This window comes from Urocitellus parryii, chromosome 7 (genome assembly GCF_045843805.1).
Source record: "Urocitellus parryii isolate mUroPar1 chromosome 7, mUroPar1.hap1, whole genome shotgun sequence".
In the NCBI taxonomy this organism is placed as follows: domain Eukaryota; kingdom Metazoa; phylum Chordata; class Mammalia; order Rodentia; family Sciuridae; genus Urocitellus; species Urocitellus parryii.
In genome coordinates this window covers 105,961,600-105,975,088 of record NC_135537.1, presented here as the reverse complement: position 1 = coordinate 105,975,088, position 13,489 = coordinate 105,961,600, and positions in this window count along the sequence as shown.

Genomic DNA, 13,489 nt, shown 5'->3' with positions numbered 1-13,489 from the left:
GAGCAAAGGTGTCAATCCAAGCCAGAGATCCTTTGTCACAATAGGGAATTTCAGGGAAACTAGTAAAAGTCTAGCCATGCCAGGGGCAGAAACCATAGCCCAGTTAAGATGTGGATACTGGTGAACTGCTTTGAGACAATCAAGAGCAGTAAGGGTACAAGAAGGAGTAGAGTCCAAACATACAAGCAAACTGGTCAGAATTCATGTCAATCTAGAAGAAATGGGATAGTTTGGACCCAGATTTACAGTGGTTATGTCTACTATTTATATAGCCATGGGGGGAATCTATATTCCTTCCTTTGCCCTTGATTTTCAAGAGACTTTTTCATGTGTTTTGATCAGGACCATGGGTTTGGGCTATTTCCTTGGGTGAGGCAGGCTGCTATAGATGCTGAATGTTGCAACACAGACTGAGATCCTGCAGTGAACTCTTGTAATCTTGCCTTTGAGACACTATAAATATGAACAAAACATTCAATTGAAGGTCAGATTATATATAGTGTCTCAAAATTGCAGTGTGTCCAAACTTTTATTAAGATTCCCTCTTTTTGGCAATGAGTACAAACTGACTTCCATCAGAGTAGCTTTTAACATTTATAACTGAGGAAACCAATCGCTGTCTGAATAGAACTTTTTCTGCCAATTTTTTGTTTCCTAAAGGCAATAGACTTTCCAGAAAGGAAATTACTCTTCATGGAATTATACCTCTGTGTGCATGTAAGGATTATCTTGAGGTTGGAATAATGATCTGGAGAGTATTGTGTGGAACCCTGGGATATAGGTGAGGTGGTGTAGAGATTGTTCTAAAGAACTTTGAGGGCAATCAGTTCAAGAAAAGTTAAGTCTGAGCTTGAGTTTGGGAAAAAAATGTTGTCAGTGATACTTAGAGAATTGCCAGTTGTCTGGGTTTCTAAGAATAAGGGATAAATGGAAGAGAAATGATCCTGGTGTTTGTACCTTTGATCTTCATCGAGTACTTTGTTGAATACAACTGTGTAGAATATCCATAAGAAACAACAGCATGTGTAGAATGTCCATAAGAAACAACATCAAAGTTCATGCAAATTATGTGAAAAAAACATTTATGAGTTGGTATGTACCATCAACCTCATTTTATAGTTGAAAAAAACCAAAGCTTAGAGAGGTAAACTAATTTGTTCAACCACTGTGGTTAAGAAATTGGGCACTTTCAGGGACATGGTTGTGGCTCAGTGGTAGCACACTTGCCTGGCATGTGTGGGGCACTGGGTTTGATTCTCAGCACCATGTTTTAATAAATAAAATAATGATCTATCAACAACTAAAAAATGTTTAAAAAAAGAATTAGGGCACTGGAGGCATAAAGTGAGCTTGAATTCTGGCTTACCCTAGTTAATAGCAATATGACCTTAAACTAAAAAGACACTTAATTTCTGATTTCTTAGTTTCCCCATTGATAAAATGGGAATAATAATACATAGAATCATAGGATTTGTAGCTGTTTGATGAGATAATGTATGTAAATTATTCACAAGTGTTCTGGGTTCTTAGTAAGTGTTCAAAAAAGGGCATCTTTTTAATATTTATTATCATTGTCATCATTACCATCACCTCAATTATCAGAAACCAAAGCCTATACTATTTCCACAACATGATAGTGCCTCCTAGTGGTAGTGAAAGTGGTGGAGCCAGAGAAAGTGGATTTGTACAACTGGAAAATGAAATGATAGGGATATGAGATGAGGGAAAAAAAGAATGTCAAAATTTAAAATGAAGGATAAAGGGAGTTTTATACTTTGAAATATGGTTATTAGAAGGTCACCAGCCAACAATTGCCTCTGATGCCACATTCACTGTGTCTTGTACTAGAAAAAACTTTGCTTTCTGTTTCACTAAATTCACTAGATTGTGGAGAAAAGAACTTCACTGTTCAATCAATGAGATTGATGGACAGACTGTCAGTAAGCTATTCTAGAGAAATCCACTAGGTAGTGCCCATCTAATCTTCAGAGTTCTGACTCACAGAAACTAGTTTTAAGGCCAAGCACATGTCATGAAAAACATGGTCCACTTGTTATGTTCACTTGACTTAATAAGTTTCCTGACCTGTAAGATACAAAGAATGATTGATCATTAAGATATTAAATTAAGTAATTAAATCTGTTTAACCCCTCATTCACTCCAGCTGTCAAGTGCGTCATGCTCGACAGATTTCTTGTGTGTCAAAAAATGTTGAAATTGGGGCTGGGGATGTGGCTCAAGCGGTAGCGTGCTTGCCTGGCATGAATGTGGCCCGGGTTCGATCCTCAGCACCACATACAAAGATGTTGTGTCTGCCGAGAACTAAAAATTAAATATTAAAATTCTCTCTCTCTCTCTCTCTCTCTCTCTCTCTCTCTCTCTCTCTCTTTAAAAAAATGTTGAAATCACGCAAATTCTGTGTGAAAAGCATTATGTTGGCCACATTAATTCAACTTCACATAATTTGCATGAACTTTGATGTTGTTTCTTATGGATATTCTACACATGCTGTTGTTTCTTATGGATATTCTACACAGTAGTATTCAACAAAGTACTAGATTATATGAAGCCCTCAGAATAGGAATGGCTATAATATGTCTTGAGGTATAAGGAAGCTAAATTCTTGTAAGCCATGTGGAGCTAAGTTAGCCTGATGAACTCATCTTCCCTGTTATTGTTGGTTTGACCTTCATTTCAATATAAGAGTGACAGCACATAGGACCCTTTTTACTTGTTTCTCTAGTAATTTGGATGAGTTTGGACTGATTAATTCTCATTATCTGCCCCATTCTCTCAGGGAAACCAGCAGATGCCTTCCACCTGAGAAGTCCCTGGTTCCAAGCTTGAGTTACCTTCATGAGTATTGAACTTCAACATACAAAAGTATCAGACAATAATTGATGGGAATTTAACTCTTTATTTTTTACCATGAGGGACTTTAAATTCTGGATAGAAAATTTTTGCAATTCTGAAATTTGGATACCTGTTGAGGCAGATTTTAACCAAAGCAATGTTCACTTTATTCACTAGGAACTCCTTAATATAAAAGGGAGAAATTTCTGTAAACACGTTTAGACTAGTGTATCAGTAAAGCTGTCTTTTTAGAGAAAGGAGAATATATGAAAATATTTACAAATCATATGTGTGATGTTGTGGTTTTGATATGAGATGTTCCCCAAAAGTTCATGTGAGATACAATGCAAGAATTGTTAGGAGGTAAAATGGTTGGATTGCAATAGTTGTAACCTAATCAATGGATTAATGGATTTACATGGATTAACTGGGTAGTAATCCTAGGCAGGTAGGGTATGGCTAGAGGAGGTAGGAAACTGGTAGTGTGCTCTGGGGTTTATAGTGTGTTCCTTGTAAGCAAATTTCTGTTTGCTTCCTTGTTGCTAAGTCCTGAGTTGCTTTCCTCCCATGCCTTTCCACCATCATGTTCTGCCTCACTTGGGCCAAAGTTATGAAGTTGACCATCTATGGATAGAGACTTCTGAATCTTTGAGCCAAAATAAACTTTTCATCCTCTATATTGTCTTGTCAGGCCTTTCAGTTGCAGTGATAAAATAAAACCTGATAAAAACATCTGTCAAAGATTAATTCAGTATTTATAAAAAATCTTACAAATCAACAGAAAGACAAATATTCCAATTAAAATTGGACAAAAAGTCTGAATAGACTTTTTTTTTCCTAAGGAAGAGATACAAATGGCAAAATAACACAAGAAAAATGCTCACTATTACTCTTTAGGGAAATGAAAATCAAACCCACAATGAGGGGGATTGGGGTTGTGGCTCAGCAGTACAATGCTCATCTAGCACATGTGAGGCCCAGATTTTGATCCTCAGCACTACATAGAAATAAATAAATAAATAAAGGTATTGTGTCCAAATACAACTAAACATAAATATTAAAACACACACACACACACACACAATGAGGGACCCCTTGGCTTTTGAGAACTCTGCTACTTTGTTATTGTAATAAACCTACTGCTTGCTTGCTAAACAACAAAAACAAACAAAAAACTTCAATGATATACTATGTCACATACTCAAATGGCTATCATAAAAAAGAGAAAAGCAAGTATTGATGAGGATATGGAGAAATTGGAACACTTATATAATGTTAACAACAATTCAAGTAATGTAAAATAGCACAGCTACATTGGAAAACAATTTTTCATTTTCTCAGTAAATTAAACATAAAATTAACATATGATTCTTAAAATTAGCCTGATTTCTATTTGTAGTTCTTAAATATTACTGTTTATATAATTATTTCCCTGATTAAGAATTTAATATTCTTTAAAATCAAAATTCATTAAAATAAAATGTACAGAAGTGTAAAACTCCATCATTATTATTTTCATAATGATTTGCTTGATTCCCCTGATCTTTTCCTAGTATTGTCTAAGAAATGGAGTTTAGGATATCTGGATCCATACAAAGTTCTGACTTCTCATGGTAAGCCACAGATAGACTTTCTTAGGACTAAACAAATGAAATTGAATCTTTGTTTTAACTGTCTGATATATTGGGGAAAATGCTGGAAATGATCCTGATGAAAGTGTTATTATATTATTATGGTTGTTATATGATTCCAAGCATGGGAGAATCCCTGGTCAGTTGTTGAGAGCCACAGCCCAGTCAGAATGATACCTGGCATTTGCCAGAGGGAATGGTTAAAAGGTGAGGCCAGCGAACCATTGAGATGATGATTTGAGTTAAGCTGTATATAATCGCTGTGATGCTGGATTGATTGTATTGTATATTTGACCTTTACTGTCAGGCAATAGGGCGGCTCTTGCTGTCTGGGTGCCCGCTACTTTGGAGTTCCTGTAAGTTTCCCCGGGGGTTTGAGGAGATTGGATGGAGCCTGGTGGAGGGAATGTGTTCCCATGTGGTGTGTGCAGTGCCGGTGAGAGTTGGGGAATAAAGAGTTGCTGTTTGAATCTACAAGGCTTTGTGGAGGCTCGGTTATTTGTGCCCAGCCAGACTGCGGCAGTCAGTATCACATTCTAGAAAGTTCCTGCAGCTGAAAGTTCAACTCCCATCCTGAACCATCCTAGTTGTGTGGCCTTGGACAAGTCACTTCCCCTCTCTGCAGTTGGATCCTCATGTGCACAATGAATGAGCTGTTGGAAGAATTAAATGAAGTGGAGTAACAGCAGCTAATATTTACTGGGTAATTCACCTATGAACTAGCACAAGGGTTGGCAGACTTTCTTTCTGCCTGGGACCAGAGAATAAACATCTTATGCTTCGCAGGCTATAGAGTTAATGTTTCAATCACTCATCTCTGTTGTTGTAGCACAAACCAGCCATGGATGATGGGTAAGCTAATCAATATGGCTGTGTCCAAAAAAACTTTATTTATACACAGAGGCAGCAAAACAGACTTGTCCGGCAGTTGTAGTTTGTGGACCATTGAACTAGCCACTGTGCTAAGCACTTTTAACTTATTTGATTCTCACACAACCCTGGTAAGTGGATACTGTTATTATTTCCATTTAGCAGGTGGAGAAACTGAGGTCTCAAGGTAACAAGTAACTTGCCTGCTGTTATACAGCCAGGAAGTGGCTGAGCCAGCATTTAAACCCAAGTAGTTTGGCTTCTGAGCCTCTGGTGTTAATCTTTACAGACTAAGAACAATGCTAATTATAAGAACAATGCTAGTCATTGCTTGCATTTGTATGGGACTTTACGCATTCCCAAAAGAGCAATCAGAAACACCAGCAGTTCTCCCTCAGGAGCTGCAGTGCACTGGTGTGTCCTTATCGGTTGTACTGTGTTACAAGTCATTTGTTGCTAATAGTTTTTAAAGTGATTTACTGCTGTTTTAATAAACAACAGTTGACCCAACATTATCCCTCTAATAATGTCCCTCTCACTCTATTGCTTTCAGATATATTTCCTGAAAGAGCACAAAAGGGTGGGGGTTAGAATGCCTGGAGGATGGCAGTCCAAGGCACATGGCACTCAGAGGGATGGCAACCAGTGGTCAATCCAATTTGGTTGTCAACAAGGGTGGGGCATGTGGGATAATTGTTCCCATGAGATAGCTGAAGAAAGTAAGGTCCATAGAAATATAGAGGAGTCTGACATCCCAAGGCTAGAGTCAGACAGAAGCTATCATCTGTGGGTAGGGGCAAATATTACATCAGAGAAAAACATGAGGAACCAGTCAGAATGCTGTTCAAACCCTGACTCGCCCATTCTGTGTGACCACAATGGCTCTCATCTGGCCTCAGTTTCAACATCTGTAAAATGGGGATCTTGGCAACACCACGTCTGATAGTATTTGTTGTGAGGATCAAAGGAAATAATAAGGAATGTCTAAGGATGATGGAACAGAAGACTCAGAAGAAAGGGGAAAGAACAACATTTAAACTATGCACCAGGACACCTCCCAAAGGTACCTCAGGAAAATGACTCTCAACAACTTACAGATGGAAACAACTATCGCCATTTTACAAAGAAAAAAAAAAAGTCCTGCTGACCTCTAGCTAAAAAGCAATGTGGCTAGAGAGTAATGTGGCTAGTTGGACATAGTGACATAAGCCTGTGACTGAGGAGGCTGAGGCAGCAGGATTGCAAGTTGGAGAACAGCCTCAGACAATTTTTTGAGGCCCTGTCTCAAAATAAAAAATAAAGAGTGCTGGGTATGTGGCTCAGTGGAAGAGCACCCATGCGCTCAATCCCCAGTGCTAAAAGAGAAAAAGAGCAAGAAAATGAAAAGAAAAAAAGAAGAGAGGGAGGGAAGGAGGGGAAGAAGGAAGGAAGGAAGGGTGGAGGGAGGGAGGGAGAGAGGGAGGGAGGGAGGGATATAACAGAACTCCCAGTTCAGAGCACCAGGAGAATTGTCAACTTTCGGTGTTGTGAGTGGAAAATCAGATTCGAATGCAGAGAGAGTCATGCACCCAACAAATATTTATTGAACACTTACTTTGTGAGAGGCATTGATCTCATCTATGAGGACACACCCTGATCAAGACAAACCCATTCCCCAAAATTCAAGAGGGTAACTAAATCAACTCTAGGGTCCCTTCCATGTTATGGTGCCATTCTAATTCTGCCATTATCCTGAGCCAAGTATCTGCACCTTACCTCGGTCTCCTCTCATTCAAAACCCTTCCCAAGGGAAATCCAAAGGGAAACTGTCTACTGAATGCTTGCCTTTCCTTTCACCCAACCCTGGTGTCCTGGGTGGCTTCCTGCCCAGCCAAGAACAAAGGCTGGAAGGACTGTTTCTCGGGGACATCATGTGCCTCCCTATAGGGTGTGGGGGCTGAGGACTCCAGCCTGTCCTAGGCCTGACCCTAGTGAGCTGTCTCTGGAAACAATGGTCAAAGGTGTCTCCCCCAAGATCTCCACCAAGGATGGGAAGTGGGGAATAGGGCAGGCTGGCCTGGGCATTGTTTAGAAGGCACATTTCCTGGTCAAGTTGGCAGATAAGCTCCTGGGATACTGGATTGGACCCAGGAGGGACATCATCTTTTTTCCTCTTCTCTAAAACAAAGCGACTATTTCTGTTTCCATCTTCCCTTGCAGGAGGCCTTAGCGCTGCAGAGGTGAGCCCTGCCTCTCTAGCCAGCCCAGGCCAGTGCACAGCCCTCCTGCCACACAGGAGTCCCTGTCCTGGGCCAGGAGGACGACACCCTTGCCCCCTACCACAGGCCGCTTTTTATGCACGCAAGGGGCGGGCAAAACCCAGGAAGTGGGATACGTCAGACACTTGTGCCACCAGGGGCCAGCAGAAGACTTCTCCAATTTTCAGACCAGGAATCAAGGGGCCCTGTGAGTGCACATGTCACCGAGAGGCAAGGTGGCACTTGGGAGGCAGAGTGTTGCCAGCTGCTCAGGTGGGTGGGCTGCAAATGCACTCTGTGGCCAGCCAGGTAGGTGGCCTACTCTTCTTTCCTACTGGGCCTGAGTGGGGGCCACGGGCACAGCTCTGCAGGGAGCACAGGGGAGGGGGTGAGTACCAAGGCCTCCCAGCCCCCAAGAGAAAAGAGCAAACCCTCAGCAACCAAGGAACTCGCCCCAGCCACTGCCCACCCAGCCCTTTTCTCCATCACACATGCACAAGCCCTCCAAGTGGCCACATTGCTTCTGCAAACCCCTCCCCATGCCACGTCTGGGAAGGGCTTTGCTGGGCCGGTGGGCCTCACCTCTGTGTGAACCTCTGCTTTGATCATGTCAGCCACAAGGAGGGAGAGCAGTTGGGAGGGGAATTGAAGGAGAAAGATCATCCTTTCTCTGCCCCTCCTTGTACACCTCTCTGGGGCTCCAAAGAGTCCAGCTGCTTGCAGAAGATCCTCCAGCCACACATGAACCCAGCATTCTGAGTCCTGACCCTCCATGGGCCAAGGATTCAAGGAATCCCCCTGTATCAAGTGGAAAGAACTGAGGAATGGGCCCCCAGATGACAGAGAAAAAGCCACCTGTTTCTTCTCCACCCAAGCTATGTAGATAATATAACACCCTCCTATGACAGCCCCTGACTGCTTACAAAGCACTCCTCTGTGCTTCTTCATATCATCTTTCCAACAATCCTTGGGGGAAGGGATCATTCTTGTCCCCATTGTACAGAGGAGCAAACTGAGGTTTCCACAAGCAAAGTGACTTCCTTGCTCCAAGTGGTGAACGACGGAGGAAGAGACCACCAAGAGACCGACTCATGCAACAGCAAAAGGGGGTTTATTCCAGCGTGCTGGCGCTCTGTGCTCACTCAAGAAGGGAGAGCGGCCCAGAGCCCCGAGCAGAGGTTAAGCAATGCTTTAGTACACTTTTTGGGGAGGGCGGGGGCTTTGCGTACATCACAGTCCCCTTCAGCAAATCACCATACACCGCGGGAAAATCAAACAACTCTCAAACATGATTAGTACATTTATTGGCGGGAACAGGTCGGTCAGGGGTGATAGGTCAGTCCTAAAGTGGGGTACACATTCAAACTGATTGGTTTAGGCCCTGAGGTGCCTACGTGCTGAGCTGCACTGGGTCCAGGTTGTTAAACAACTCAGTGGTGGTGGGGGGGGATTTTGTCACATATCTAATGGGCAGTACCGGGTATTGTCTTAACTGCCTCAGGAATTTCAGGCTTTGAGTGTAGCTTAGAAACTTAACAATACCTGGTCCTTTACATTTTAACTCAGGCTTTGCAGCTTAAAAGCTTTATACTGCTTGGTCCTTTCATTCCCCACTCCTTTTTCTGACTACTTTTAATCTTAAAAGTAATGAATCATAATTATTGAAGGGTTTCACATTTCATGAGTTGTTTTGCGTTCCCTGGAATCATTCTCAGCATGGCCTCCACTTTAGATTTCACTCCGTATTAGACCCGATTTACCTAACTACACTGACTACCTAACTTTAAATCTGGCTTCATCCCCCCCCCCTCTAATTTGGGAACTCCTTACTGCTGTAAGGAAGGGGGGCGAAGAAGATCTTTCTGGCTTCTTTAGGCTGAAAAAGAACGGTGTGTGGGGCAAGCAGTTTGGAGTCCCCCTTTAAAAATCGGGTCTATTGAGTGGTCCATGATAGAAGTCCGATTGAGAAGTAATAGGCTGGAGGGCCATTTGAGTGATGGGTGGTCTATAAGAAAAACAAGTATTCATTAGTTCTGGAACCAGATTGATGCAGCAATAAATGCCACAGCACAGGAATATGCCAATGAGTATGATGGCAAAGACAAAGACTAACAATGTTTTCCACCAGGAAGTACCAAGAACCATGAGCTAAGATATTGTTTCCATGACAAAGTTGCTGAGAATATGGCTTCTATCTGAGCATGTAAATCTTTAAGGATATTTGTCATATTGCCAGAATTGTCAGGGATGTAAACACAACATTTAATTTTTAGGGTTACAGATGTCCTTTTCCTTAAGATATAGTATAATAATTTAATGTCATCTGATCCTGCAAAATCCTTTTATTAGTATGACCTCTGTGTCTAATAGAGAAATCTTTAATTCCAATCACCTCATTGTACAGTTGGCCACACTAAGACTCAGAGGGCAGAACAGATGATCCCCAAAGCTCATGAAGGCTGTGGCTAGACCTAAGACTACGGCCTCCTGACAGGAAACCAGTATCCCAAGTTCACCAAGGTTGTCCCTTACTTGGAGTTGCTTCTAAGGGGAAAGGATCCATCCCCAGACAGGGGACACCTGCTATGGTCTCCCCAGAATCTCACAGCTCAGAGCCTACTCCCCGTGTTCTGCTGGATATGCCCTGGCCACCCCTAGCTGGCAACCTGGGCTGGCCTCAGCCTGCCCCCACTCCAGGCTCCTCAGCAGCCCAGGCCAGGTGCTCCGTGATGGCATCCTGTCCTCACAGGCTCTGTTTGTCTGCTCTGTGGCCGCTTCCTCACATCCCAGCACACCAGAGGCACTGACCAACAGCGTGGGACTCCAGGGGCCAGCACCCAGCCTGCTCTCAGAGGTTGGGCCAGCCCTCCCCAGACCCACCAACTGGAGCCCAGGAACCCAGAAAGACCCTGGAGACACCCCTCAGTTTCCGACTACCACCCTCACCCCCTCCCCAGCAGCTGGTCCTGGCCCCAGCTGGGAGAGAAGCCAAAAAACCAACAGGTGGCAGTCCCCAGTGAAGCCCTGGTGGGCCTTGGGCTGAAGGGGACCCAGGCCCCCCTTCTCCTAGCCTACCCCCATTCCCAGCCGCAGCCCAGGGGAACGTGGGCAATGGGTCCAGATGACAGGGCCTCATGTCAGGACTGGGAAACTGCTGAGGTGGGGATGTGTGGGGGAGGAGGGAGGTTCCTAAGTTTGTCCCTGAAGGTCTTCGAGACTAGGATAAAAAGTCCAAGGCAGACAGACAACAGACCTTGACTTCACACCGGCCACTCTCCACATGAAGTCAAAGCCAGTTCTTCACATGGTCTTTTCTGTCAAACGGGGCCTGCATACGGTGAGCCGTGGCCCAGGGCTGTGTGGAGGTGGAAATGAGCTGTCATTAGGGTGCACTGCCTGGTGGGTAGGGTGGGCAGGGATTTGGGCGACTCAGTCATCCTAGGTCACTGGGGCCTGAGGGGTTTCTTGGGAAATGACAGCTTCAGTTCTCCAATCTGGACAGTCTCTGGTAAACTGGGACACACTGGTCATGCAAACAATAGGCTCCACTATGTGTCTCTGAAGACTCCCTCCCACCCCACATGACTTCTACAGTGTTTTGCTGTGTAGAAGACTCCCCCCACAAATCTCCATGATTCTTCTTCAGGAAACTTCCTGGCCTTATGTCACTGGGCATCTTCTTCTCCATCCTCTTCCTCTCTCTGCATCTGCGTCCACAGGTGTTCCTGCCATTCTAGGCCTTGTCCCTTCCGTCCCTCTGCCACAGGACCCATCGTTTCTCCTCTGAGTTCCCTGTGTCCCTGCCACACAGGCACACATTGACTATTGCTTCTCCACTCTGTCTAGGCACATGGACTCAGCCCCATCACACACACACACACACACACACACACACACACCCTGTTCACCTGAACCTCAGCAGGAAGGATTTCAGTTTGGCTGAGGCACCTGCTGACCCACAGTAGGATCAGGCTTCAGAGATAGGTGAGAGAGGAAGTCACACACTTTTCCTCCTCAGGAGCAGAGCCTTTGAATCTAGAAGAGTGGTGAAGAGCAGGGTGTCATCTGGGGGAGGAGGGTCAGCTGCCATGAGTTCTTCGTAGCCCATGGTCTGCTTCAGGGGCCCCGGGTGGTATCCTTTCCCCACAGCCCCTGCATTTGAGGCCTGGACATCCCAGGCCAGGAGCAGCACACCCCTGAATTCTATCCCGTTGGTGTTGGATGGAGGTGTTGGCGGAGTGTGTGAACTGTGTCTATTTTGGGGGGCATCAGTGGTAAGGAAGCAATGGTGGGGAGCAGCCCCTTGGATGCTGTTCCTTTTCTTCAGCTGGGGACATGCCCTGAGCTGGCTGGGGCAAGGGACACAGGCATGGGAAGGACACTGCCCTCTCCTTGGGCTCCTGGCTGCTGGCTCACACTGCCCCTCCTCAGCCCCAGAGGAAAGCTCCATCAACAGAATCCCTCCTACCCTGCTGCTGGGGCCATGTTGATCAGCACAGCCAACCTCCCAGAAGCCCTCCTTGTGGTGGCCTCAGGAACACAGATGGAGGGAGGCCCAGAGAGCTGGAGTGAGGGAGAGACGGGTGACTCAGAGGCCCACAGTGCGGGAGACCAGAGGGACAGCAGAGCTGGGGAGACACCGTGCAGCTCACAGATGGAGAGCAGGAGACAGACGCCAGGCAGGCACCCCTGTGGGTCAGCAAGATGGTGCTGCAGTGGACAGACCCAGCCAGCAGGCAGGACCCTGAGAAGAGCCAGGGCCCATGCCAGAGAGGACGGCCAAACCAAGACAGAAAGAGGCAGAAAGCAAGCCTGGCTGAGAGAGAGAGGAGGAGCAGCAGAGAGAAGAGAGACAGAGAAACAGGACTGGGGTGGCCACAGGAAAGGAGGGGCCAAGGAAGTCAGAGGCGGCAAGAGAGGCCTGGGGGGTCAGGATGGGTGGCCGCAGTGCCCCTTGGGCTCACAGACACAGGGCCAGCCCAGCTGGGCCAGTCAGGGCTGTTTGCAAAAGGAAGCCCCAGCTCTGTGGTCAGGCGCCCCAGGCCTGGCAGCGGTGGCCCCTGCACTTCATGACATGTTTGTTCCAAGCTGTAGGAGAGGAGGCCAGTCTGTGGAGGCCCTGCAGCGCCTCTGCTCCCACCCAAAGGGGGCCTGGGCCTGGGCTGGGCCCCGGGCGGCTGAGGGGCTATGCAGGAAAACAGCCAGACCAAGCCTGGCTGCAGAAGCTGCCAGTCCTCTACAGCAGATGGGGATGGTGGTGGTAGAGGGGCCTTGTAGCCTCTATCCAAGCTCTGGGGAGGAAGGTGAAGGGGGAAGGTTGTCCCTCACCTTGGGGTAATCTCCAGGGAGAGCCCTCCTTTCTCTGTGGGCCTTGATCTCCCCATTCACCCAAGGAAGAGCCAACTCAGGCAGGTGAAGGCCATGGAGAAGCCGAGAGTACGTGCCCTGGCTCCAGGGACAGCTGCCACTTAGCCCCAGCTGTCTATGGCCTTGTGAGTGTGAGCCCAGGATTACTAGATGGTCAGTGTTTTTTTTTTTTTTGAAGTTATAAATCTGGATTTTTATGTAGAAAACCCCTTTCAATGATGCCACATCATTTGTTCTTGATGTAGGCATGATGGGAGCCAAAGGAGACACTCAGAAGGTTCTAAGTGGCCAATAAGATGCCTGTTTATTGCCGTTTCTGGGGCCCACCTCACCTCTGACCATTGGCACACGGATAGCTCCACCAGCATCCTAAGCAGAGTCCAAACCTTGCCTAACATCATGCCCTTGGAGAGCTGGTGGAATGTTCCACCAGGAGGAAGCCACCTGGCAACCGCACTGCAAGGGTGGCAACACATGGTCCAAGATGCCAGGCCCCTGGATGGCCCATTTACTGGCCAGGGGTCTTGCTCT